The sequence below is a fragment of the Diplotaxodon limnothrissa genome, linkage group LG3 (assembly GCF_057381915.1).
Source record: "Diplotaxodon limnothrissa isolate DT_005_m linkage group LG3, D_limnothrissa_male_GT1.1, whole genome shotgun sequence".
Taxonomy (NCBI): Eukaryota; Metazoa; Chordata; class Actinopteri; order Cichliformes; family Cichlidae; genus Diplotaxodon; species Diplotaxodon limnothrissa.
Window position 1 is genome coordinate 44647707 of NC_140598.1, and position 27254 is coordinate 44674960.

The window sequence follows — 27254 nt, forward strand, 5'->3', positions numbered from 1 at the left end:
CCAGCGTTTAAGTGTTTTCTGTGCCTGCCTTGTGTTCCTGGTGTTGTGTCTAGTGTCAATATTTCAATGTGTCAATATTCGTGTTATTTCATGTTTTACTTTGACAGTCCCCTTTTCTGCTTTATGTGTGTGGTGTAGTGTAGTGTGTATAGAGATATATCTATATATAAATAATTTTAATTATAGTCTGTGCTTCCCTTTTGGTTTTATGTCGGATTGTCTGCGCCTTTGCTGGTCTTTCCCCTGTGTTTCCAGGTCTCAGGTTTTCCAGTTATGTTTCCTGTTTAGCTTTCCCAGTATAGGTTTTGTTAGTTAGTTTTCTAGTTGTCATTGCCTTTGTGTGTGTGTGTCTTTGTTTATTTGTGTTTTCTAAGATTTGTATAGCCCTAACAAAAGGCGAGCCTTTTGATATCATCATCGCCAGAGGTGACAATTAGTCAAGTTGGAAGTTACTGTCAGTCTCATTTTCTGATTGATTTCTGTTAGTTCAGTTTTGTTAATGTTGAGTGACTAAGCCTGAATCTGCTTCCCCATTGTATGGTTGGTTCCTGTTCATCGTCCTCTTTGGTCTCTTCAACTGCAACTGTGTTGAGGCGTCTTATATATTAGAATCCATTGAGCCATATATTTAGGAATTTTGAAGCAAACCAACACTCTTGACACAAGAATTGTGTTAACTACAAAAATAACTTAATAAACATCAACCAACCAAAAATAGAATTTCATCCTAACTCAGAAAGGCATAAGACTTCCAAATCTGAGTTTATGACAACTATATAACACCCAAAATACGAAAAATTAATCATGAAATAAAGTTTCCCCGTTTGCAGATAAAGATTTTACCATTGAAATCCTGCATTGAATGGTTACTGTGCAGCTTAATTTGATGGCTAACGCTTAATTTCAGTATGAAACACATCAATGAATGGACAAAAAATCTGTAAAGGGAAACTGTTGTATTTACAGTGTCTGACATGGTATAGATGATCGGAAAAAAAAAAATTCTCACCTGAACAGATGGCACCAGCATCGTGATCATGTCCACATTTGTTTGATCCAAATCCATTGTGTTGACACTGAGCTAAAGATTCTTCATTTCCTGAACAGGTCACATTATCAAGCCAAATCTGTCCAGTTCCTGCACCAAACTGAGCGAATGGAGGAGCTCCTAGTGCCGTCCCACAGTTTAACTCTCTGCAAACCACCTGAGCATCGTTCAAGTCCCAGCTATCATCACAGACTGTTCCCCAGCTGTTATTGTGAAATATTTCAACTCTTCCAGAACATCGAGTCGATCCAGATCCAACTAATCTGATCAGATCTATCAGGCAAAGGATGTGAAGCAAATTTTTAATGTGTCTTAAATTAACAAAGAAAAATTATGGTAGTATATACCAGTTGAACGTTTTAAAACACCCCAATTTTTCCACTTGAATTTCATGCTTTTATTTCTTATTTACCTTATGCCTAAATTTGTATTTTGCCATGTTTTCTTATATTGTATTGTTGCTATATTTCTGTACTTTGGTAAGGTGACCTTGAGAGTCTTAAAGGGGCCTATAAATAAAATGTATTATTATTATTATTACTATTATTATTATTATTATTATTATTATTATTATTAGTGGTCATAGTAAGCAAGTCTTAGTTTCAACTGTGAAAAGAAGACTTTGCCTTGTTCTGTTTTCTTGCTTTAACTCATCTTGTCAAACCTGCAACTCAAAGAGGTTTGCCTAGGTCATGAAACGCCACCAATGGACTACTGAAGAGTGGAAGAAGGTATTATTGACAGAATCAAAATTTGAAATTTTCACTTCATCACACAGGATATTTGTATGTTGTAAGTAGGTGAAAGGATGGTTCCACGCTGTGTGGTAACAACTGTCAAACATTGACGAGGAAGTGTGATGGTCTGGGGCTGTTTAGCTGGATCCAGTGTCAGTGACTTGTAAAGAAAAGTGAGTTGCACTCTGAACCAAAATGGCTTCCTCTGTCACAATTTGACTGTGCGGAGCAGGCAGGAAGGGACCCAAATGCAGACTCGTAAGCGGGATATGGACTCAAAACACAGCTTTAGTTGCTGAATGGAAAATAATACAACCCAAACTGGGAAATTAGAAGACCTAAACACACAGGGAGGCACACAGCTATGAGGGAGATGCTGACATAAATACACAGGAGGATAACGAGTGCAGTGAGAACACACAGGGAACACAGCTGACACAACATGACGTCACAGAGGAAGCACAACTAGAAACACCGAACATGGAAACACAAGAGCTTCACAATAAAACAGGAAACGCAGGAACATGATGCAGGAGTGGAGGAGAGGCAGACGAGAAGAGCAAGGGAACATGAGGGAGAGAGAGGAGAGATGACGACCCCTGGAAACAGAATGGAACACAGGAAGGGAAACAAGACGCAAGGGGTGTCACGGTTCTGGGTCCGTTGGACCCAGTATTTTGAGTTTATTATGTTTTGGTGTAATTTTGCATCAGGGATTGTTTTCTTGTTCTCTTGTTGTGTTAATGATGATGATGATTATGATGTTTATTATTAGAGTTTCATGTTTGTGTTTAGGATTTGTTCTTCGGTTGGGTCTGCTTAGTATATGTCTAGTTCCATGTGTCATTTTCTGTCTGTCTCTCAAATGTCAAGTCTGTGTCTTAGTGTGATGGTTTCTTGTTCCTGTTTTATTGTGAAGGTCTGCATCTTATGTTAGTGTGGGCAGCTTGGTTCCCCCCGTCTCGTTAACCCTGATCTCTCCCAGCTGTGTCTCCCTCCTGTTGCCCATTCGCTGATTACCACCCTGTGTATATTAGCCCTGTGTTTTCCTGTGCTCAGTGTCGCGTCGTACCCTCAGACCCTGCCTGTGTGTTCCTGCTTGGTTTCATGGTTTGGTTTGGGTTTTTGTTTCATGCCAGCAATAAAAGCTGTGGTTTTAGTTACATTTCGTCTCGGAGTCCTGCATTTGGATCCACATTTCCACCTGCCCGCATGCAGAGCCCTGACAAGGGGCTCATATAACATATATAAAAACAGACGGATAGAGACATAGAGGGCAACTAATAATTAAGAATATAAACAGGGAATAAAAGAAACTCACAATACAATAACTAAGACTATAAATGAACCTTAACATAAACCATAATACAAAATATTATTAGAATACAACAAAATAAAAAATGCTGGCTCAAAAGGACCCAGAACCTTTACAACTGCAGCATTCTGCAGCACCATGCAGTTCCCTCTGGTATGTGTCTAATTGGTAAGAGGTTCATCCTACGGCAATATAATGACCCAAAACTAAGTCCAAGCTATGCCAGAACTACCTCAGGAAAAAGAGAACAAAACCGTAAGCTTGAAAACATGGAACGGACAGCACAGTCTCCAGTCTTAATTAGCCCCATCACGGTGGTTTAGGATGAACTGGATAAAAGAGTGAAAGCAAAGCAATCATGCATTTATGGGAACTTCTGCAACAAATATGGGAAGAATTTTCTGAAGAATATTTTATTTCTATTGCAGATAGAATGGTGTGTTTAGCTGTTATATGTACCAAAGGTGCTTACTTCGATGTGTCAAAAGATTAGCCCTCTACTGCATGACTTTTTAATTTTGGGGGAAAAATATATTTCTCCCTTTTTTGGGGGAGCTTTAGGGTCCCTAATAATATATCAATCATAAAATTTGACACCCTGCCCCCCCCCCAAACAGATATTGGCTTGTTGCTTCAAGGCAACACTGTGCAACAAGGGTAGTAAAATGCCAAGTAATTCTATAATAAGCTGTATTAGTACAACAAGGATGAACAAATAAATAAACAACAAACAAACAATGTAAACATTTCACAAAACAATAAAACACCAAAATACATCCAACATTTGACCCTAACCCCATGCACGTGCGCGCGCACACACACACACGCACACACACAGACACGTTGTGTTTCCATCACTTTTGGGGACATTACATTAACTTACATTAATTTCCTGGCGACTTATCCTGACTCTACCCATCACAAGTCCCTGCCTGAACCTTACCCTAACCCTGACTCTAGCCTTCACCCTAAAATTGAATGATTTACCTTGCCCACACAATGTGCTTACACATGGCCCACATACCGCAAAGAATGATGGCCCTTTGGTGGCCCAGACCTGGTTTGCCAGAGGTGGCCCACACATGGGCCAGCACAAGGCCAGTTTCAGACACCCTGGTCGTCCTGTGCTGGCCCATGTGTGGATTACCTTTGGCAAACCTGATCTGGGCCACCAAAGGGCCGTTATTCATTGTGGTATGTGGGCCATCTGTAGGTGGTGTGCAGCCACGGGCGAGCTGTAGACACACTGCTGGCCCTGTGCTGGCCCAGAACGGTTCCAGCTCTAGCCCCAGATGTCAGCATAATGTGTACCTTAATCAAGCCATGCAATAACAACATGTGCCAGAACATGCAAAACAGTGCAAAAGTAACATGCCGAAACTCTGTTCAGACAGTGAATGGACTGATTTTTATGTAGCGCTTTTCTACTCTCCCAGATTACTCAGAGTGCCGGCTTGATACCAGATCCTAGCCAGACCTGCTTGCTATGTGGGCACTAACACACACACAGACACAGTTACTTTACCAACTGACCCCGGACCCCTGAGCTCCTAAGTGTCCCTCAAACCTCATTCAGGGATCCACTCGTCAACTTCACTGTCACTCCCTGAAAGCTCACTGTCCTCACTTTCTGAGGACAGAAAGTGCACATTCCCTTGGTTTCCTTGCATAAAAAGTTTTTACATCCATGTCCTGTAATTATGAGTAGATTGTAAAGTAAAAAACATTGACTATGATCATATAAAAGCACACAAACACATCTCTACACACATATCCAAATGCATTATATTGCCTGAAAAAAATTGGGCTAACTGCGCAGTGTTGCCTTGAGGCAACGAATGAAAATGAACAGTTTTACACTATATACACTCAACAAAAATATAAACGCAACACCTTTGTTACTGCTCCCATATTGTGTATCTGGAATGAATTTTAGGAATGAATTTTAGGTCTCTACGTCCATCCCATGGGGAATGGGAGCAGTAACAAAGGTGTTGCGTTTATATTTTTGTTGAGTGTATATTCATGCACATACAAGTATTTTTTAATATACATTTACTTCACTATAAACATGTAAAATAGTGATCTTTATCTTGCCTCCTGATGGAGATGTCTCTGATGTAGTGCAGCTTGCAGAAAGGGGCCCTGCCCCCCCCCCCCCCCCCCCCCCCCCCAAATCAAAGTCACACCACCTTCAACTCATCATTTTATTTGAAAGAGATGTGCCTGGTAGCATTGTTTGAAAAAAAAAGTTGTTTTTTTTTGAAGGGCCACCATAAGGCATGAAAATGTGGTTTGTTGCCTCAGGGCAACGCTATGCAGTAGAGGGTTAGAATACATTTTGGTCTGTAAATTTAGTCCATGGTTTAATTTTAATTTTAATTACTTATTTTTACTATGCTTTAATTTCAGAGTTCAATGACACATTACACTGCATAAATAAAATCATTATTAAAAAGAACTGGAGAAATTGGGGTGTTCTAAAACTTTGACCGATAGTATATTGCACCCAAGAAAAGATTTGGTTGAAATGCTTTCAGAATCAAAAATCTTTCTCACCAGAACAGACGACACCAGCATCTTGATTATGTACACAGTTGTTTGTTCCAAAACCACCATGTTGACACTGAGTTAATGAGCCTTCACTTCCTGAGCAGGTCACACGATCAAGCCAAATCTGTCCAGTTCCTGCACCAAAGTGAGCTGATCGAGGAGCCCCCCTTGCGGTCCCACAGTTTAACTGTCTACAAACGATCTCAGCATCATTTAAGTCCCAGCCATCATCACAGACTGTTCCAAAGCTGTTATTGTGATAAACTTCAACTCTGCCAGAACATCGAGTCGATCCAGAGCCAGCTAATCTGATCAGATCTATTAGTTAAAAGATGTGAAGAACTTGATAATATGTTCTTGACCTTGAAAGAAAATGGTTTCACTGATGACAGACAATTTCTGAATGATTCATGTGTCCTTGGTACCTAAACATTTTCTCACCTGAACAGATGACACCAGCATCCTGACCATGTCCACAGTTGTTTGTTCCAAATCCACTGTGTTGACACTCAGTAAGAGAACTTTCACCTCCTGAACAGGTCACATGATCAAGCCAAATCTGTCCAGTTCCTGCACCATAGTAAGCTGAATGAGGAGCTTCTAGTGCCGACCCACAGTTTAACTGTCTGCAAACCACCTCAGCATCATTTAAGTCCCAGCCATCATCACAGACTGTTCCCCAGCTGTTATTGTGGTAAACTTCAACTCTTCCAGAGCATCGAGTCGATCCAGATCCAACTAATCTGATTGGACCTATGAGACAAAAGATATGGACAATATTTTAATGTTATTTGCAATAAAAACAACAAAGTATAACAAATAAGAACAGACTGACGTGCAATGTGTTCAGTATTCAAAATGTGCCTCACCTGAACAGATGACACCAGCGTCTTGTTGATGCCCACAGTTATTTGTTCCAAATTGGTTGTATTTACATTCAATTAGAGAATTTTCATTTCCTGAACAGCCCACATTATCAAGCCAAATCTGTCCAGTTCCTGCACCAAAGAGAGCTGATCGAGGAGCCTCTAGTGCCGTCCCACAGTTTATCTGTCTGCAAACAACCTGAGCGTCTTTTAAGTCCCAGTAATCATCACAGACTGTTCCCCAGATGTTATTGTAATAAATTTCAACTCTTCCAGAGCATCGAGTCGATCCAGACCCGGCTAATCTGATCCGATCTATGATGCAAAAGACATAAACAAAATATTTCATGTATGACACACAATAGCAGACTGACCTGAAATGTCATTGGTACTTAAAAGCTTTCTTACCTGAACAGATGACATCAGCATCATGGTGATTTCCACAACTGTATGTCCCAAATCCACTGCCGTTACATTCAATTAGAGAACTTTCATTTCCTGAACAGCCCACATCATCAAGCCAAATCTGTCCAGTTCCTTCACCAAAGTGAGCTGATTGAGGAGCCTCTAGTGCCGACCCACAGTTTATCTGTCTGCAAACCACTGCAGCATCATTTAAGTCCCAGCCATTATCACAGACTGTTCCCCAGCTGTTATTGTGGTAAACTTCAACTCTGCCAGAACATCGAGTCGATCCAGATCCAGTTAATCTGATCAGATCTGAAATGAAAAATATTTTAATACTTTCCTGACAAAATATAAATCATTTATGACATAGAGCGACATATGCTGTGTTCAGTATTTAAAATATTTTCTTACCTGAACAGATGACACCAGCATCATAATAATAATAATTATAATAATAATAATAATTATTGCGCATTCCCCATCCAGAGTAATGACACTGAGTTAAAGAACTTTCACTTCCCGAACAGGCCACATTATAAAGCCAAATTTGTTTAGCTTCTGGACTATAGTAAGATGATAGAGGAGCCTGTATTGCTGTTCCACAGTTTAACTGTCTGCAAACAACCTCAGCCTCGTTTAAGTCCCAGCCATTACCGTAGACTGTTCCCCAGATGTTATTGTAATAAATTTCAACTCTGCCAGAACACTGTGTTGCTCCAGACCCAGCTAACCTGATGGACACACCTAAAAACAAAATACAGAGAACACACATTGTGAATAAAACATACAGTATGTTTAATGTTTTCTTAATTTTGCTGTGAAATCATGTAGTAAAAATAATCTTAGAGGTCAAAACGTCTTACAAAATGCTTAACATGTTAATGTGTAATCCTATAAGTTCCTACAACATAGTAGCTACTTTGGCTGCTTTGTAGGTTTTCAAATGTCCTCAGACTGTTGCTTGATCTTCCTCTTTGGTGCTCTATAGTTGGATATTGTTGTAATATACAGTTTTGTTGTTGATGTTGTTAGCAATAGAGTAGAAAATGGTCCATGGTACTTCTTTTGCTAGCTTGTTAAGTAACATACACGTGTCAATTGTTTGAACTTGAAGCATTTGCAAAGTTGTTCTTGGATGCTTACCGGGTGTCTGTGAATGACCACCTGAAAGTGGATCATAGAGATAAACAGGTCAAATGAGTTTATTGCACATTATGATTCACATTTCTCAACATGTGTGTTAGAGAAAGGAAATTCAATCAGGGCCTAGTCCCATGTATAAGATTTTTTCTTCAAACTTACAAAATGGCTAAACAAAATGGACAAATTCAGTCCAGGTTGTAGTGATGCTGACTATGTCAAAAATCTGAATGTAAAGAATTACAAATCATTTTTACTGGCTTGCTAATTAAATAGCAAGTAAAAAACCCTGAACATTAGCAAATAACCGTATACTAATCAGTTTCAAGTAATGCAGTGTGGGTCACAACAGTCTACTCACTGATTTCCTTTTGATCACATTAAGAAATCAAATGTAACTCTATCTTCACCTAGCATGTAGCTCAGTTACAGTGACAGTTAGTAAAGAACTATTTAAAGATCGTATATAAAGTCATAAGTTTTAATCAAGTATTGGATCTGTATATGATGTGTTTGATGAATTACATATTTTAATTTTATGAAACATTCTTTAAAACAAACTAAATATACAAATTTTGTGCTTTTCAAATGTTGTATGAAAATTCTGGGTACTTCTTTCCAGGAAAAACAGGTTAGTTTGCATTAATATGGGGAATTCCCAACTCTGTGTTGAACTGTGGCTTTAGTGGTCAGTGTTGGATCACATCAAGTGAAGCAGAGATTACTTTAAATTTGATGACCCTTATAGTCATTCAGTGAATTCAATCATTATAATAACTTTATACAGTCTAGTTTAAAGACAACATACTGCTAGCGTAGGAAATGGAAACCAGCCACAATCACTGTGAAAATGCCACATTTTTTAAATTCAGTTCTATAAATCAACAAAGAGCAGCAGGTGAGCTGATCACAGCTTGCGTGCTAAGAAAGCCTAGTTGAGCTCTAAAAAGGGAGTTGTTAGTATTTTTCCTAACAGATCTTAGTGTTCCCTGCTTGCTGAATCTCACTTTAACCCCTGTTTTACACGTTGTCCAGGTGTGGAGGCAAAGTGACTCTCTAACATGTATGCAACAGAAAATAGTTATTTATTTATTTATTTTATCCTCTTTGACTGCTTGTGTCCGATTCAAGCTGAGTGCATTCATTAGAATTTTAATTTAGATTTGAATAACATGTATGTTCTAATGTACTCATATTTTTTCTATTATATTAATATAGCAGAAGGTTCAGTTACCTGTGCCTCAAACAATGAGTAGAATTGTCTTCCAATGAGCTACTTTCTACTTTCTACTCTAAGTACATTTTTAACACAAGTATCTGTACTTCTACTTGACCTCCAGTCATTTCACAGTTTCCAGATAGAGTTTTAAAAATAATTTACAGTAGTTTGTAAGAGCTTGGTAACAAGAAAATGTGTACTCCAAATAAAAATCAGACTTTCTCACCTTTACATAAGAGAATTGTCATCACAGAGACACAGTAGACAAACTGTTGGAGAGCCATAGTTAAGTATACCTGTTTTAATTTGACTTCAGCTATTAAATACTGAAATTTGCTCCACCCCACCCACAGGCTCATGTGTCCTAACTCAGCTTTCCTCTCACTGACTACAGAACTAACATGAGCAACAAAAACAAGACAGCAAAGTTTTCCTGTATAAATATACAGTGTAATATAAAATATATAGCATATACACACAAATACAAAATAACAGAACAGCATATACATGACCAAATTCCTGAGACTGAATTTTCCACAAACACTTTCTTTAGCCAGTAATCAGATGTGTGAATTTAATAAAAATAAGCAGAAAAAAAAAAAGAAAAACTTTGTTTTATAAATCTGGGACAGTCTGCACAGTGAGCTGCCAGAACACATCTGCATTTTTGTGTATTTATCATGTAGGAATGCTGTGATATGTTGTTGAAACCGCATTTTAGATATAAGATATTTCAGGGATTGATGTGTAGTTAAATGTTTTTTACACTGACAGAAAGGGAGTTTCATTCATGTGGCCACTTAAGTTTAAAGTGGGCTGTATGTGGGCCTCATTGTAAAATAAATTTAACATCCCTGGTCTAAAGTATCCCTACAGACTCAAATATATACATACACTAACCTACGTAGTGTAGCAAGAGCAAGGTTCTATACAATGTTTAGAAGATGACAAAGCCTTTTAATTTCTTGTTAGAGGTCATGATATCTAGTAGTTTCTCTTCGCAGCATAAAAAAGATTGTTTGACAGCAGTCGCTCTGTCACGGCTGGGCGGGGTGAGCCGTGTGGTGTAGGAGGAAAAGGACCCAAAATGCAGGCAAGCGACTGGTGATGAGAGTGCCGTTTATTTACAAAGTGGCAGTGGCAGAAACAGGCAACGAAGCATGAGAAATTACTAATGGAAACCTAAACTGGGAAAAACTAAAGAGCAAACCTGAAATCATAACGGAGCAGAGAGACGCAGACTAAGGAACAGGATACCAAGAAACACAGATGAACGCAGACGAGCCGACAACGAACACAGACCAACACCCACTAAATACACACACACACACACACACACACACACACACACACACACACACACACACACACACACACACACACACACACACACACACACACAAGGTAATCGGGTAATCACACACACACACACACACAAGGTAATCGGGTAATCACACACAGGAGGGAAGAACAGCTGAACCCAATACATGATGAGTGGAGGAGACAAGCTGAACACAATGACAGACAGACAGAGACCTTCAGAACAAAACAGGAAAACTAGAACCCGAACCGGACACAAAGGGGGAGGACACAGAATAACTAGAACAGAGGAAAATAATCACAAAACGCTGGGTCAACGACCCAGGACCATGACACGCTCGGTATGATACTCTGAACAGTGGAACTCAGCGAAATGTCTGTTGTAGCCAATTCTAACCTACTGACAATTCCAAGACCATCAGTTCAAACAAGTAGTATGGGTAGATTGCACAATGTTGATGTAATGAAGGAGGACTACCTCCAATTCTTCAACTTCAAACCAATAGCTAGACGGTAGAAAACTGTACGCAATTGGTTGTTCCAGCAGGACAATCATCTGAATCAGAAACATTAGGTTTCTGGAATGACCTTGCCAACGTCTCAAGATTAACCTTGTTGAAAATTTATGGACTGCGCAATTTAAATGAACTTTTAAAGGAAGCAGAATTTCTGCCAAGAAGAGTAGTAAAATATTCAGCCAGAATTATGGCAAAACCTCGTTGATGGATAGAAAAAAACTCTGGTTGAGGTGCAGCCAGCAAAATATTTCTTGGGGTGTATGCGTATACAGTATTTGCATGTATATATCTGAGGCTGCATACATACTTTTGACCCTGTGTGTGTTAGAGCCAATCCAAAATAAATTCAGTCATGTAAATCCAAAATAAAAGAGTAATACTAGAGAACTGAGAAAGCTAGAAATACAAAACAGAAACCAGAACACTAGCAGTGATAAACCAAAATGAAATCACAAAAAACACAACAGTGGGTCTCAGACCCAGCCCCTGACAAAGTGTTAATTTAACTCAAATGTTTAAGCTGCTGCCAAAGCAAAGCGTGTGTGCATCATAGCTGAATTAAGTAAATCCAACATGGTGGGGGGGTTTTCAGTGCAGAATTGGGGAAGATTTTTTTTCCTTTTCATTGCTAACAGGGAGAATAAAAATAATTTTTCAGGAGTCACATAAAATCAGAAAAAGGGGAAATCCCCCTTCTTTCTTTGAAGACTTGCATCCTGTGTACAGCTAAAACCTGTGTGGCCCTGAATTTAAATCATTCAAACTGTCATTCACGAGACAAACAAAAAACCTCTGTTAGCACTTCATGTCATGAAGTCACATATGAGTGTGGAAAGTTTGTTGATTTTTATCCAGCACTAGCACCATAACAATAATGTGGAGGCAGCAAGGGCATACCAGACCATTTGTACACTTTCAGAGGCGTAGATGAATTTGCATGTTTTTTCCTGGCAGGAAAACAAAACAAATGAAACACTATCACCTCTTTTTAAAATCTATGTAAACATAAAAAGAGAGGAAAAAAACTACAGTTTGAAAATAAATGCTAGAGGTATCAGTATCTTAGTGGGGATAGGTTAATTGGTTAATCCAAATTGCCTCTAGGTGTGAATGTGCGAATGAATGTGAGTGCAAATGGTGTCCCTGTGTGTTGGCCCTGCGACAGACTGGCGACCTGTCCAGGGTGTACCCCGCCTCTCGCCCTATGACAGCTGGGATAGGCGCCAGCGCCCCCCGTGACCCTGTAAAGGATAAGCGGATGCGAATGGATGGATGGATGGATGGATGGATGTATCCTAGAAGAAATTCAAAACTACAGAAGTCCAACAAAAAGTAAACTGACTGGTACTTACTTAACACCTTTTTTACTTACATCGACTGACACAAAGTGCTCCCTCCTCCAGTCTCATTCATCAAATCACACACATTCATGTTACACTTTTGTCTATACATTAATGTGTTTGCAAATATTCACAATTTAAAGTTCAGTATCCTGCCCAAGGATGATTCTTATTTAATTTTTATTTCTACAAACATTTTAAATGTAAACTGTTGGACAAAATTCAGACTGGGCATCAAATCCTCAAACATTCAAACATTTCTCAGTTAAACAATCAATGTTTTCATCTCTTTTCTTTTCTCCTTGTCATGCTTTGGTGATCACAATTAGTAGATCACAGTCAGCCAGGTTGGAGACCTATTTTGGACAGACCTCTTGTAGTCCCTAGATCAGGGCTGCCCAATCCCGATCCTCGGGAGCTACTATCCTGCAGCTTTTAGATGCATCCCTGCTCCAACACAGCTGAATCAAATGGTTTGATCTCTTCAGCATGCCATCATGTTTGGCAAAGGCCTGATAACAAGCCATTCATTTGATTCAGGTGTGTGGGAACAAGGATGCATCTAAAAGCTGCAGGACGGTAGCTCTCGAGGACCGGGATTGGGCACCCCTGCCCTAGATCTTTAAAGTTCCCAAACCAGAGCCTTGTCACTCAATGCCGTTGTGGTGAAGGAGGAGACAATACTGACTTCCACTGGAGGCGCTGAGGACAAGATGCAGACACGAAACAAACTAGAAATACTGATAAACCTGAAAAAACTAAACTCATGGCTAAAAAACAAAAATGCAAAGTAAAGAAACCACAACAAAATGCTGGGTCACAAACCCGGGACCATGACACTATGAAAGTCCCAGTAATAGCATTCAGACAGACAGCAGTCTCAGCAGTCCTGAGAGTCATAAAATGTCGAGGTGCTGCGTCCTTTAACTCTGTCCTCCTGGACTACATCTGCTGCCAGTTTGCATATTTTCCTTCCTCTTCGTATGTTTACAACATCAACATCCCGATTGACCTGTCAAATGCAAATTACTCAGTGTTGTACTGTTGAACAAGAAATCATGTGTGATTTTCCACCGAAAACTCAAATGAACCTATTGCAAATTTGTATCTTTAAGAGGTCTGGGACACTATGACCACAAACTTAAACAGACAGTAAAAAATAAAGCGAAATGATCACTCACCATTCTACAAAAGTTTCCTCGGGGGTCACAGAATGGCAATGGAAAAATTATTGATATGCTATATGTCATTTTTTTTTCTCCTGTCCCGTTTGGTTCTTTTGCCATCAGAATTATTGTCTAAAGGCAAAGAAAGATGCCCAACGGATTTACTTTACCAAATGGACCATCGCAGCCTTGCCGTATTGGTATATTTGATTTACCTTTGCTTTTATTGTTTATTTTATTTTATTTTCACTTGCTAAACACGGGACAGACCTGACTGGGGAAAAGAAAAGAGAGAAAGAAAGAGGGAAAGAAAAACAGTGGGGAAGAGGAACAGTGATAAAGGGCAAAAAACCCCAAAACCAACAAAACAAACAGACAAAAAATACATATAGCAATCATCTGGATCACCTGTTGAGAAAGAAAAAAGAAAACAAGCAGAAGAAAAAGAGAGCAATAGAATAAACAACATCACGATCATATATGTGAATATAACAGTAAGTATTAAATATTAAACATTATTGTGCAGCACGTAAGATCGACAGCGCACAGTGTGCTTTGAGGTAGCAGCCAAAAAGGGTGTAGTTTGTGTGTGTGAGCACCAGAGGTGGGTAGTAACGAGTTACATTTACTCCGTTACATTTACTTGAGTAAGTTTTTGAAATAAATGTACTTTTAAAGTACCTTTTTTGCACGATACTTTTTACTTTTACTTGACATTTACATTTATGAAGAAGAAACGGTACTTTTACTCCGCTACATTTCCAAAATTCGACTCGTTACTTTTTTTAAAAAAAAAATTAGTTTAACACATTAGATAACATGCCGCCAGTGGAGTTTCCGGTAACTTTTTTACCAATCAGATGTGGCCATGCAGTCACATGACCAGTTTGAAACTGTGGCGGGCAGAGCGGCCCAAGCGTTTCAAAGTAGCGGACACACGGAAAGAAGAAATATTAAAAACATGGCAGAGTCTACGCTAGAGCTGAAGAGGATGAACAGCATTTTCCTCACATACAAAGAATGTTTCGCTTAAAAGCAGTACAGAAGAACAGTGATTTTTTTCAGTCACGTTATTCAGCTCCTGAGGCAAATCAGGGTAAGTGACGGAAGTGAGAGGTAAGTGACGGAAGTGATGTTGTAGGTGACGTCAGACGCCGGAGATTTTGGCGGAGAAAAAGCAAATGGTAGCATAGAGTTTAACAAAGGTTTTCCAAGCTTCAGTATTACCAAATATACTAATCAATTGTCATATAACTAACAACATCTGTTTTATCATCTCTAACACCCTGGAGGACAACGGGGAGAGTTTAGACGCTCTCCAAGATTACATCGACCGCTGTTTTCAAGATTTAGTAATGCATAAGGCCCAGAGTGCATCTTCCCCGGCCAAAATCGAGACGCCGTCATCGAAGAGAAGTCGCCAGGCAGACTCCCCCGGTACAACATCGCCTGCCGGCAAAGACATCGCAGAAATCCTGGAGTCCATCGACAAGCGATTGTCCAGTTTCGATGCGAGGCTGTCCCTGGTGGAGATCTTACACCGGGAATTTAAATCTCTGAGAGAATCCCTGGAATTCAGCCAGCGGCAGGTGGAAACGCTTGCCGCTGAAAATGCCACGCTACGGGAGTCGGTTAAATCTCTCACCGATAACGTGACCCAGCTAAACATTGAAAATAAAAAAATAAAAGAGTCCGTTATCGATTTACAAGCCCGTAGCATGAGAGATAATCTTGTGTTTTCTGGTATTCCAGAAACTGCCGGAGAGGACGCAGAGGCAACGGTGAAAAGCTTCATTAAAATCCACCTGAAGCTGCCGGAGGACACCGTAAAGAACATCGACTTCGATAGAGTACATCGCTTGGGGGGCGCGCGGTCGCGGACCGGGAGACCACGGCCTATTGTGGCCAAATTCAGCCAATTCAAACAAAAGGAACAGGTGAAGAGTCGCGGCAGAGAGCTGAAAGGAACGGACTTCAGCGTGAACGACCAGTTCCCCAAAGAGATCCTGGAACGACGCAAGGTCCTGTTCCCAGTTCGACGTAGCTTTATCCAGAAAGGCTCCCGTGCTGTCATCGCTGTGGACCGGCTCTACGTGGACGGACAGCTGTACCGCGACCCCGGCACCACACCGTGGTTATACTGACTGCACTCCAGATAAGAACCCGCTACACTCTTTTCTTATTCATTCACACTTTCTCCTTTAAAATGTGTTTAACCTAGTAATATCAGTAGGATGTCATAGCAGATATAACACCGTCACCCTCCGTCATTGCTTTAATTGGAATGTTTCCGTTTCGTTTCCTTTTTTTTTTTTTTTTTTGTTGTCGCTCACAGTTCATGTGGTTTCTTTCTTTCTCTTGTCTTTCACTGCTGTGGTCACCTACTTCCCCACTCACCTACAAACAACACCCTCTATTTCTCCATATTTTCACAACACGATCACGCAAACACATCAGCTCAACGGCAGCACATTCACAACAGCCTCACAGCACGCACAGACTTGCAGGACACATAAGCAAGCCACGCTTGTTCATATTAGTGAATATTCACACACATAGTCAGACTTATGTAGTCTCTCACCACACTTCTTTTTCTCTTTCTATTTACAAACAAGGGATGTTTCCATATTCTCTCCACCTGTCTAAACGAAACACCCAGCATACATCATTAAACATACACGCACAATTAAGGGCATGCTGAGGTTTGTCACATGGAATGTAAATGGAGCTGGCACCAGAGGAAAGAGGTTAAAAATATTTAACCAGCTTAAAAAACTACAGGCAGATGTTGTTTTATTACAAGAAACTCACAAACCTGTCACAGGTTTAAATGAACTTAAAACACCTGAGTTTCCTAACGTGTTTGCAGCCGGTTATAATTCTAGACAACGGGGAGTAGCAATTTTAATACATAAAAATGTTAATTTTACAGTACTCGATACAGTTATAGATCCAGAGGGTAGATTTCTAATTATTAAACTATCAATATTGAACAAAAAACTATGTATTGTTAGTATATATGGTCCAAATGTTGATGAACCCTCATTCTTCCACGGATTTTTTAGTGCACTCTCTGAACACCTTGATTGCACACTCATTCTTGGCGGTGACCTCAACCTTGGACTAAATGAAGAAATGGATAGGCTCAACACAACAGGAACTCAGCGTAATTGGCAGTCCACAAATATAATCAAACAGTATATGAACGACTTTGGTCTTTGCGATGCATGGCGCTCTCTTCACCCCACCAGTAAGGAATATACTTTTTTCTCGCATGTTCATCACTCTTACTCTCGTCTGGATTATTTTTTGGTCAGCAGCTCACTGCTGTGTGACATTTCAGACACTGAGATTCATCCTATAGCTGTCAGCGATCATGCTCCTGTATCTTTAACACTAATGCACAAGAATAATACTACGCCAAGTAAAAACTGGAGATTTAATATATCACTACTTAAAGATGAAGACTTTATTAAATACTTTAAAAAGGAATGGACTTCATATTTAGACTTTAATGACACTCCCGGAATATCTGCTTCTGTTCTATGGGAAGCAGGGAAAGCTGTGATGAGAGGTAAAATAATTTCTTTCTCATCACACAAAAAGAAAGAAGAAAACAAAAATATTCAGGAATTAGAAAAAAACATCAAATCACTAGAAGAAGCCTACGCGTCCCACCAAGATCAGGAAACATTGAACAAAATATGCAAAACAAAACTAGAATTAAATGAAACTATTAATAAAAAAACACAATTCCTTATACAAAGACTTCGCTTGCAGAATTTTGAACACAGTAACAAATCAGGTCGATTTCTAGCTAACCAGCTAAAAATAAATAAAGAAAAAACAACTATATGTGCTGCTAAAGATTTATCGGGGAACACAATATATGATCCTGGAAGAATAAACAACATTTTTAGGGATTTCTATGAAACTTTATACTCACCACAAATAAACCCATCTAAAAATGAAATTGATCTGTTTCTTGACAACGTAACTCTTCCAAAATTACTAGACAGTCAAGCAATGGAATTGGATTCGCCACTGACGCCAAGTGAACTCCAGGAAGCCCTGATAAGTATGCCCAATAATAAGGCTCCAGGTCCAGACGGCTTCCCTGCAGAATTCTACAAAGAATTCTGGACAATTTTGGCACCAGTATTCCACAGCATGTTGCAGGAAATCGAGGAAAAGGGCAGACTACCACCAAATATGAATTCTGCCAACATTAGTCTCCTGCTAAAACCAGGCAAAGACCCTTTATTTCCCTCAAGCTATCGTCCAATTTCTCTTTTAAATGTAGACCTTAAAATAATCTGCAAAGCTCTCTCAAAGAGATTAGAGAAAATGACCCCCCTCTTAATTCATCCTGACCAAACTGGTTTCATAAAAGGTCGGCACTCCTCAACAAACACTCGTAGATTACTTAATTTAATAGACTACTCATACGATAAAAACATCGAAGCCATAATATTATCTCTAGATGCAGAAAAAGCATTTGACAGAGTTAATTGGAAATTTTTATTCGCAACTTTACACAAATTTGGTTTTGGAAACTCTTTCATAAACTGGATAAGAATATTATACAATTCCCCAACGGCTCGTATCAGAACAAATGACCAGACATCCTCCAGCTTCTGTCTCCTGAGGGGCACCAGACAGGGATGCCCACTCTCCCCCTCACTTTTTGCAATTTTTATCGAACCTCTAGCAGCAGCATTTAGACAGGCTACAACAATTAAGGGCATAAAATGTAAGAACATAGAACATAAAATCAGTCTCTATGCGGATGATGTGTTGCTTTTTCTGCAAAACACACAAACCAACCTCTCTGAGGTAATTACTTTAATAAACTGGTTTTCAAGAGTTTCAGATTATTCAATTAACTGGCCAAAATCTACAGTTCTCCCCATTAACTGCTCCTTCCATAATTCTTCCTCTGCCCCACTGCAATCCGGAAATATTAAATATTTAGGTATTAATATCTCTCCTAAGCTTTCAGACTTAACTAAACTAAACCACATCCCACTTCTAAAGAAAGTAGAAGGCGATCTGACTAGATGGAAATCTTTACCCATATCACTCATGGGAAGGGTCGCCACTATAAAAATGATGATCTTGCCAAAAATAAATTACTTATTTTTGATGATCCCTAACAAACCATCACAAGATTGGTTCAGATCTCTGGATTCATATATTTCCAAATTCCTTTGGAAAGATAAACCCCCGCGTATTAGCTTAAAAACGCTACAAAGAACCAAGGATAGAGGAGGATTAGATCTGCCTAATTTTCACCAATACTTCTTAGCCAACAGGCTTCAGTTCATCTCAGAATGGTTAAAACATACCTTCTTAGTTGAGCCCTGGCTAGATGTTGAACAGGCACTATGCAAGGATCTAGAGATTTCAGACCTACCATTTATTAGCTCAAACATCAAAAGACATGAATGCTTTAAAAGTATCAACATCAGCTTTTCTCTAACAGCATGGTGGGAGTTTCTAAAAATAACGGAGTCTTCATTAATCCCATGCAAACGTACACCTATCTGGAATAACCCTGACATATTACAAAACAATAATATGATTAATTTCCCAGAATGGAGTTGCAAAGGAATTAAATACTTAGAACATATATTAGAGGGAACAGAATTTATTCCATTTGACAGACTAGTTAAACAATATGGGATCAACAAGACAAGGTTTTTAGAATATCAACAAATTAAATCCATAGTAAAAAAGAAATTTAACCTCAGTCAAGTTGAATTACAAACACCACTAAGTGCGGCACATTTTCTTACTCTTAAATCCCCCAAATTATTATCTAAAATATACAGAACACTTTCTAAATTAGATGAATCAATATCCCTTCCTACTGCAAAGTGGGAAGCAGATTTATCAGTCAACCTAGACCAAAACTTCTGGTCTCAGATTTGCTTAAAAACTTTTAAATTAATTAAAAATCCCAGTCTGCAATTAATACAATACAAAATACTTCATAGAGTGCACTATACAGGTCATCGGATGTTCAAGATGGGCTTTACATCTTCCAACAACTGCTCACACTGTCAAGGCAATACACCAGACAATTACATCCACGCTCTTTGGTTCTGTCCACCAGTGCAAAAGTTTTGGCGTGAGATATGTGAAGATTTATCAAAATGTCTGAAATGTAACATTCCAACCTCCCCCTTAGTGTGTTTGTTGGGCAGCTTAGATAATGTCACTTCAGAAAAGAATATAGCCCATATGATCTTCACTGCCCTATGCATAGCCAAGAAAACAGTCCTCATGAACTGGAAAAATAAAAATAATCTTAATTCTAACCAATATAGAAATTATCTATTAGATTACATTAGTCTTGACACAGCCTCTGCCACCACATCAGATCAATTGCTCTGGGCCCCTTTTATCAGCTCCATCACCTAGTGGGGGTGGGGGGTCATAGTTTGGTCCCGCCTTCACTGTTGTGATTGGTGAGGGGGTAGGGACAGGCTTAGGGCGTCGGGGGGTTCCCCGGAGGCATCTTCCTTGGGGGGCTCAACCCGGGGTAGCGGTCACGTCCGGTTGAGGGCTCTGTTGGCTCTCAGGTGACTGTTTCCTCGCAGCTGCGTGCAGCGGGGCTAGGGGAGGGTCTGTGCTGACGGACGTGGGTTACTGACCTGGCAACCTGGCTGCCCCTGGGTGGGTCCGGGATGGGCGTGAGGTTCTGGGGGTGCTCCGTCTCTGGGCGGGGGCCCGGGCCGGGCCTCGGGGGCTCGGGTCCTGGTTGGTGTGTTGCCGGGGTTGTGGGCGGGTGGGTGCATGGGGGCCCGGCCCTGGAGCAGGGTGCCGCCGGTGCATCGAGCCGCCTGGGGGGCTCTTCAACTGGTGGGGGGGATGGTCACATCTGGCAGGAGCTTTCTTCTCTCAGGAACTCTCTGCAGGAGGGGGAGATACAGGAGAGGTGGAGGAAGATCTCAGCCTGGGCGTTTACCGTCTTATGTAGTCTGGAAGATGTGTGGTTGGTGGGGTGGGTGCAGTTTTCTCTGTGGTGGGGTTGGGTGGACTGTCCAGGGCTCTGTGGAGCCGGGGGGCGCTACTGCACTGGGCCCCGGTCTGATGGGCCTGGGCCCCCCTTCCCTGGCGGGTCGCGGAGGGTGGGAGTGCCTACTGGGGTCAGCGGGGGAGCTGGCCCCAGGGAGGGGTTACCTGCCCCTCCCTTCCTTCCCTCCCCATCTCCAGCTGCCTCCCTCTTCCCGCTCCTCCACAACCACCCACACATGCAGGGCCTTGGAGTGGGGGTATGTCACCAGGGTGCAGAGGAGGCTACCCCCCCCCCCCCCCCCGTCCCCTTCTGGCTGCCTCTGCCTCAATTTTATCCCACAACTTAGACATTCACATTATTCACACTCTCATTACACATACATATAGGATCTTGGGGGTGGGCACAATCACGGAGTCCAAATCACCATCAGGGTGTATACCTCACCCCTGACGTCGTTGCCCACCTCTCAATTTTAAATACACTTAGTCATTGAGGGTTAGCAGGAGGGACTATGCGCTTACCTGCTGCTCCTTGGCAGGTAGCTCCATGCCCTCCTGGGTTTTAATTGCACCTTAGAACACATATGCATCAACACTACAATGAGCGGGTGGAGGGAGGTTTGGAGTCTTCTCTCACCCCCATTCTCTGCGGCCTGCTGGAGCGGGAGGGCTAGTAGGAGGAGTTGGCCGTCCGACTGCGGTCTGGGGTGTGGGGCCTCCCTGCTGCTGCGGAGTCGGGGTGGTCTGCCTCTCCCCACCGCAGGGAAAAGGGTAACACCACCTGGGTCTGGGTGCAATTCCCCCCTCCAGGGGCAAGGGTACCTAGACCCGGTTTGTAGAGTACGCTTGGGGAGTGTGATTGTGTGTACAGCGTCTCTTTATGTCTGTCTCCACGTTGGTTGAGTGTGGAGTGAGTGCATATGAGAGCATGAGGGTGGGAATGGATGTTTGTGTCTGTGGGTGCCTGTATGTCTGTGTCTATATGTCAGGTTTGGTATCAGACGCCACCTCTCTGGGGACACCTCAGGCCCTCCAAGGTTTGGAGGCCTATCTCCACCCACCACCACTTCCCCTGCCGGTGGCGGACTCCCTCAGGTGTCGGTGTGTTGGTGGTTCTTTGTGTCTGGGGGTGGGCGTCCGGGTACACACCGGCTCACTCCTTGGCGGCCGCTTGTCGGGGCCTGGGGCCTGGGGCTCGCTCGGGCCCCTTTGGAGGTGGGGTGCCCCCGGCCTCTCGGCCTAGGGCTCGGTCACTCAGGCGCAGCTGGGGGCCGGCGGAGCTCACGGGCGCGTCACTGCAACCCCCCCTGGCTTCTGCTCCGCGGCTGCTGAGTGAGCCCTCGTCTGGGACTCTCCTCAGCTCTTACTGGAACAGTGGCGCGGCTGCCCCTCTGTTGGTCTTCCATGGTCTCTTGTGTTCTGGGGGCCTCTGGATGTCTGGAGTTTTGATCTCCTCCATACCCGCTTCACACCCTGGAGGACGGGGCTGTGGCCCCCCCACACTCCCTAGCAGATCATTACATGGAGAAACCTTTGGAATGCAAGCATGCTGATCCACACAGGTATGCACACATGGGTATTCACAGACGCGGACTAAAGCTTTCTTGCCTGCTGCCTCAAAGCACACTGTGCGCTGTCTATCTTGCGTGCTGCACAATATCGTTTATTACTTAGTAAATACTGATATCTATGACTAGCTAGTTTATTGTGATGGTGCTTTGTTTTCTCTATTATTATGTTGCTCTTTGTTGTTTGCTGTCTCCTCTGTTTGTTTGTTTGTTTGTTTGTTTTTTCTCCATACAGGTGACCCAGGAGTTTTTTTTTTTTTTTTTTTTTTTTTTTTTTTGTCTCTCTTCCCCCCCCTTCTCACCGTCTCTTCTCCCCTTGGGTTTTCTTTCTTTCTCTCCCCCTCTCTCTCTCATTCATTCCCCCTGTCCTATTTATTAAAAAAAAAAAAAAAAAAAAAAAAGGATGCATCTAAAAGCTGCAGGACGGTAGCTCTCGAGGACCGGGATTGGGCACCCCTGCCCTAGATCTTTAAAGTTCCCAAACCAGAGCCTTGTCACTCAATGCCGTTGTGGTGAAGGAGGAGACAATACTGACTTCCACTGGAGGCGCTGAGGACAAGATGCAGACACGAAACAAACTAGAAATACTGATAAACCTGAAAAAACTAAACTCATGGCTAAAAAACAAAAATGCAAAGTAAAGAAACCACAACAAAATGCTGGGTCACAAACCCGGGACCATGACACTATGAAAGTCCCAGTAATAGCATTCAGACAGACAGCAGTCTCAGCAGTCCTGAGAGTCATAAAATGTCGAGGTGCTGCGTCCTTTAACTCTGTCCTCCTGGACTACATCTGCTGCCAGTTTGCATATTTTCCTTCCTCTTCGTATGTTTACAACATCAACATCCCGATTGACCTGTCAAATGCAAATTACTCAGTGTTGTACTGTTGAACAAGAAATCATGTGTGATTTTCCACCGAAAACTCAAATGAACCTATTGCAAATTTGTATCTTTAAGAGGTCTGGGACACTATGACCACAAACTTAAACAGACAGTAAAAAATAAAGCGAAATGATCACTCACCATTCTACAAAAGTTTCCTCGGGGGTCACAGAATGGCAATGGAAAAATTATTGATATGCTATATGTCATTTTTTTTTCTCCTGTCCCGTTTGGTTCTTTTGCCATCAGAATTATTGTCTAAAGGCAAAGAAAGATGCCCAACGGATTTACTTTACCAAATGGACCATCGCAGCCTTGCCGTATTGGTATATTTGATTTACCTTTGCTTTTATTGTTTATTTTATTTTATTTTCACTTGCTAAACACGGGACAGACCTGACTGGGGAAAAGAAAAGAGAGAAAGAAAGAGGGAAAGAAAAACAGTGGGGAAGAGGAACAGTGATAAAGGGCAAAAAACCCCAAAACCAACAAAACAAACAGACAAAAAATACATATAGCAATCACCTGGATCACCTGTTGAGAAAGAAAAAAGAAAACAAGCAGAAGAAAAAGAGAGCAATAGAATAAACAACATCACGATCATATATGTGAATATAACAGTAAGTATTAAATATTAAACATTATTGTGCAGCACGTAAGATCGACAGCGCACAGTGTGCTTTGAGGTAGCAGCCAAAAAGGGTGTAGTTTGTGTGTGTGAGCACCAGAGGTGGGTAGTAACGAGTTACATTTACTCCGTTACATTTACTTGAGTAAGTTTTTGAAATAAATGTACTTTTAAAGTACCTTTTTTGCACGATACTTTTTACTTTTACTTGACATTTACATTTATGAAGAAGAAACGGTACTTTTACTCCGCTACATTTCCAAAATTCGACTCGTTACTTTTTTAAAAAAAAAAATTAGTTTAACACATTAGATAACATGCCGCCAGTGGAGTTTCCGGTAACTTTTTTACCAATCAGATGTGGCCATGCAGTCACATGACCAGTTTGAAACTGTGGCGGGCAGAGCGGCCCAAGCGTTTCAAAGTAGCGGACACACGGAAAGAAGAAATATTAAAAACATGGCAGAGTCTACGCTAGAGCTGAAGAGGATGAACAGCATTTTCCTCACATACAAAGAATGTTTCGCTTAAAAGCAGTACAGAAGAACAGTGATTTTTTTCAGTCACGTTATTCAGCTCCTGCTCAAACTGCACAATTGAATCTCAGGGGTTAGAAGTTCATAGGTCACGATGCAGGGTCTCACACTATATGGCCTGATGCTCTGATGCGACCTGAGTGCTCAAACTGTGCGTCCATAACATGAAGCTTATCATACAAAATCTGTCCCTCACTCACTCACACAGGCACACACACCACCACCGTCAACTTTGCTAAATTACCAATGAAAAACATTGACCAGGCAGCTGTGATTGAGCAGCAATGTCCATCCAACTCTTTTCATGGTTGTTGTAGTCGTGATAATTTTGTGAGGCCACATTGAAAAGCCTCGGATACGAAAGCGCAGAGCTGCCACCCAGGCAAAAGAAAAATAGAAAAGTGAAAAGTTTATTGTTCTAACAATATACTATCATGTATGTGGAATACACCAGGCACAAATACACGCACGCACAAGTATGTACTGCCAATTTCCACATTTATTGACGTGTTTTTGTTTTGACAGCTGAATCGGTCGCACAGCCTGACAGCTCACGAGCCCAGCTGATCTTCTTTCCGCCGCTCCTCCCCGTCTCACTATAAACACAGCGGAGGGAGACCATCATCAGTACATAAACACCATCAGCTGTTCTTACGGCCTCGCAGCGCCGCCCTGTTGAGCCTTCTGCTCCACTCCTCCCCTGCAGCTGCGCCCGGGGCCACGCCTCCGCCACAATGTACCTTTCACGTTTGAACAATATAATATCACGTTATTACAATATACAGAATTATCACTTTCGTACAATATAAATATTATATAGGCTACATCGCAGCTCCAGTCACGGCTTCCATCACCGTCTTTCTCGTCTTTTCCCAGAGTAACAGCCAAACAGGAGGATCTATTGGCTAGTACTGCTTAGCCTTGCACGCATTCTTGTTTTAAACTTAATATGGAATTTATTGCAAATTGTTTGTGCGGAATATGAATGACAAGATTTTGTTTTTCAACAAGAGTTCAAAACCTCTCCAGTGTGATCAAATCTTCTTGCCAAACATCCGCAGCTTAGCAGTGTATACAGCACTATAATGACCAGACCTAATTCTTTTGGAAACCATGCATCTTTCCACAGGTCTCAACTTCATCAGACATCACCTGGACTCAGAGCTGGATGATGCCAGCGCAAACAGCAGCCTAACTATTGCATGATCTATTGCATGGCGTTCCTCACATCAAGAAGCTGTCGATCAAAGTCAATACAGCTCTTCCTGCATCTGGAGCTTGTGAAGGACTTCTCAGTCATGCAGGACTCCTGTTCACTGCTAAACAGTTACAGCTTCACAGCAAGAACCTTGAGAGCAAACTGCTGCTGAAGCTTAACCATCACCTCACTGAGTGAAGAAATGGCACATTTTTGCTAAATATGCAGAAATAGATGCACACCCATACAACTTATGGTAAACTGAGCTGCCTTGTATGAACATATGTTGAAGCTGCCTCGTTCTGTTTTCTCTGAGGCTGCTGTGCCATTTGGAGCAAAAATGAATATAAAGTTTACAGCATATCTTGTCACTGGAAATTGTTTGCACTGTTTATATGTTTATATTATTTACCGTAGGTATTGGTGAAAAAAGCTTTATGTTGTGAAAACTGAAATCTGGAAATCAGAATTGTGACTTATTTTGTTGATGTTTTTACATATATTCCTTTTGAAAATGGTAAAATTTGTATATTTATTTATTTTTGTTTGTCTGATAACATTTATTTATAGAATAAATCGGACATTTCAAACAGTTACTCGCTACTTGAGTAGTCTTTTCACCAAGTACTTTTTTACTCTTACTCGAGTAACTTTTTTGACGACTACTTTTCACTTTTACTTGAGTAATAATATTTTAAAGTAATGCTACTCTTACTTGAGTACAATTTTTGGATACTTGACCCACCTCTGGTGAGCACCCGTGTGTACACCTGTGAGCATGAGCGCGCTTGTACTTAAAAGGTTCCTTCATGTAATGATCTGCTAGAGGGTGTGGGGGGGGCCACAGCCCCGTCCTCCTGGGCATGAAGCAGGTATGGAGGAGATTCAGGCTCCAGGCATCCAGAGGCCCCCAGGGCACAAGAGACCAAGGAAGACCAACAGAGGGGCAGCCGCGCCACTGTCCCAGTAAGAGCTGAGGAGAGTCCCAGATGAGGGGTCACTCAGCAGCCACGGAGCAGAAGCCAGGGGGAGTTGCAGTGACGCGCCTGTGAGCTCCGCCGGCAGCCAGCTGTGCCAGAGCGACCGAGCCCCAGGCCGAGAGGCCGGGGCACCCCACCCCCAAAGGGGCCCGAGTGAGCCCCAGGCTCCAGGCCCAGACAAGCAGCCACCAGGAGTGAGCCGGTGTGTACCTGGACGCCCATCCCCAGACACAAAGAACCACCAACGCACCGATGTCTGAGGGTGTCTGCCACTGGCAGGAGGAGTGGTGGGGGGAGATAGGCCTCCAAACCTTGGAGGGCCTGAGATGTCCCCAGAGAGGTGGCGTCTGATACCCAACCTGACATATAGACACAGACATACAGGCACACACATATACAAACATCCATTCACACCCTCATGCTCTCATATGCACTTACTCCACACTCAACCAACGTGGAGACAGACATAAAGAGACGCTGTACACATGATCACACTCCCCAAGCGTACTCTACGAACCGGGTCTAGGTACCCTTGCCCCTGGAGGGGGGAACTGCACCCAGACCCAGGTGGTGTTACCCTTTTCCCTGCGGTGGAGAGAAGCAGACCGCCCTGACTCCGCAGCAGCAGGGAGGCCCCACATTTAAGACCCCAGTCGGACGGCCAACTCCTCCTCCCGGCCCCCCGCCCCAACAGGCAACAGAGAATGGGGGTGTGTGAAGACTCCAAACCTCCCTCTGCCCGGTCATATGTAGTGTTGATGCATGTGTGTTCTAAGGTGCATTTAAAACCCAGGAGGGCATGGA

General features: G+C 42.0%; 1 pseudogene; it reads right to left on the reverse strand.

The window, feature by feature from the left end:
- The window catches only part of LOC146636048 (scavenger receptor cysteine-rich type 1 protein M160-like), a 61045-nt pseudogene that overhangs the window by 21923 nt on the left and 11868 nt on the right, over positions 1-27254 (reverse strand).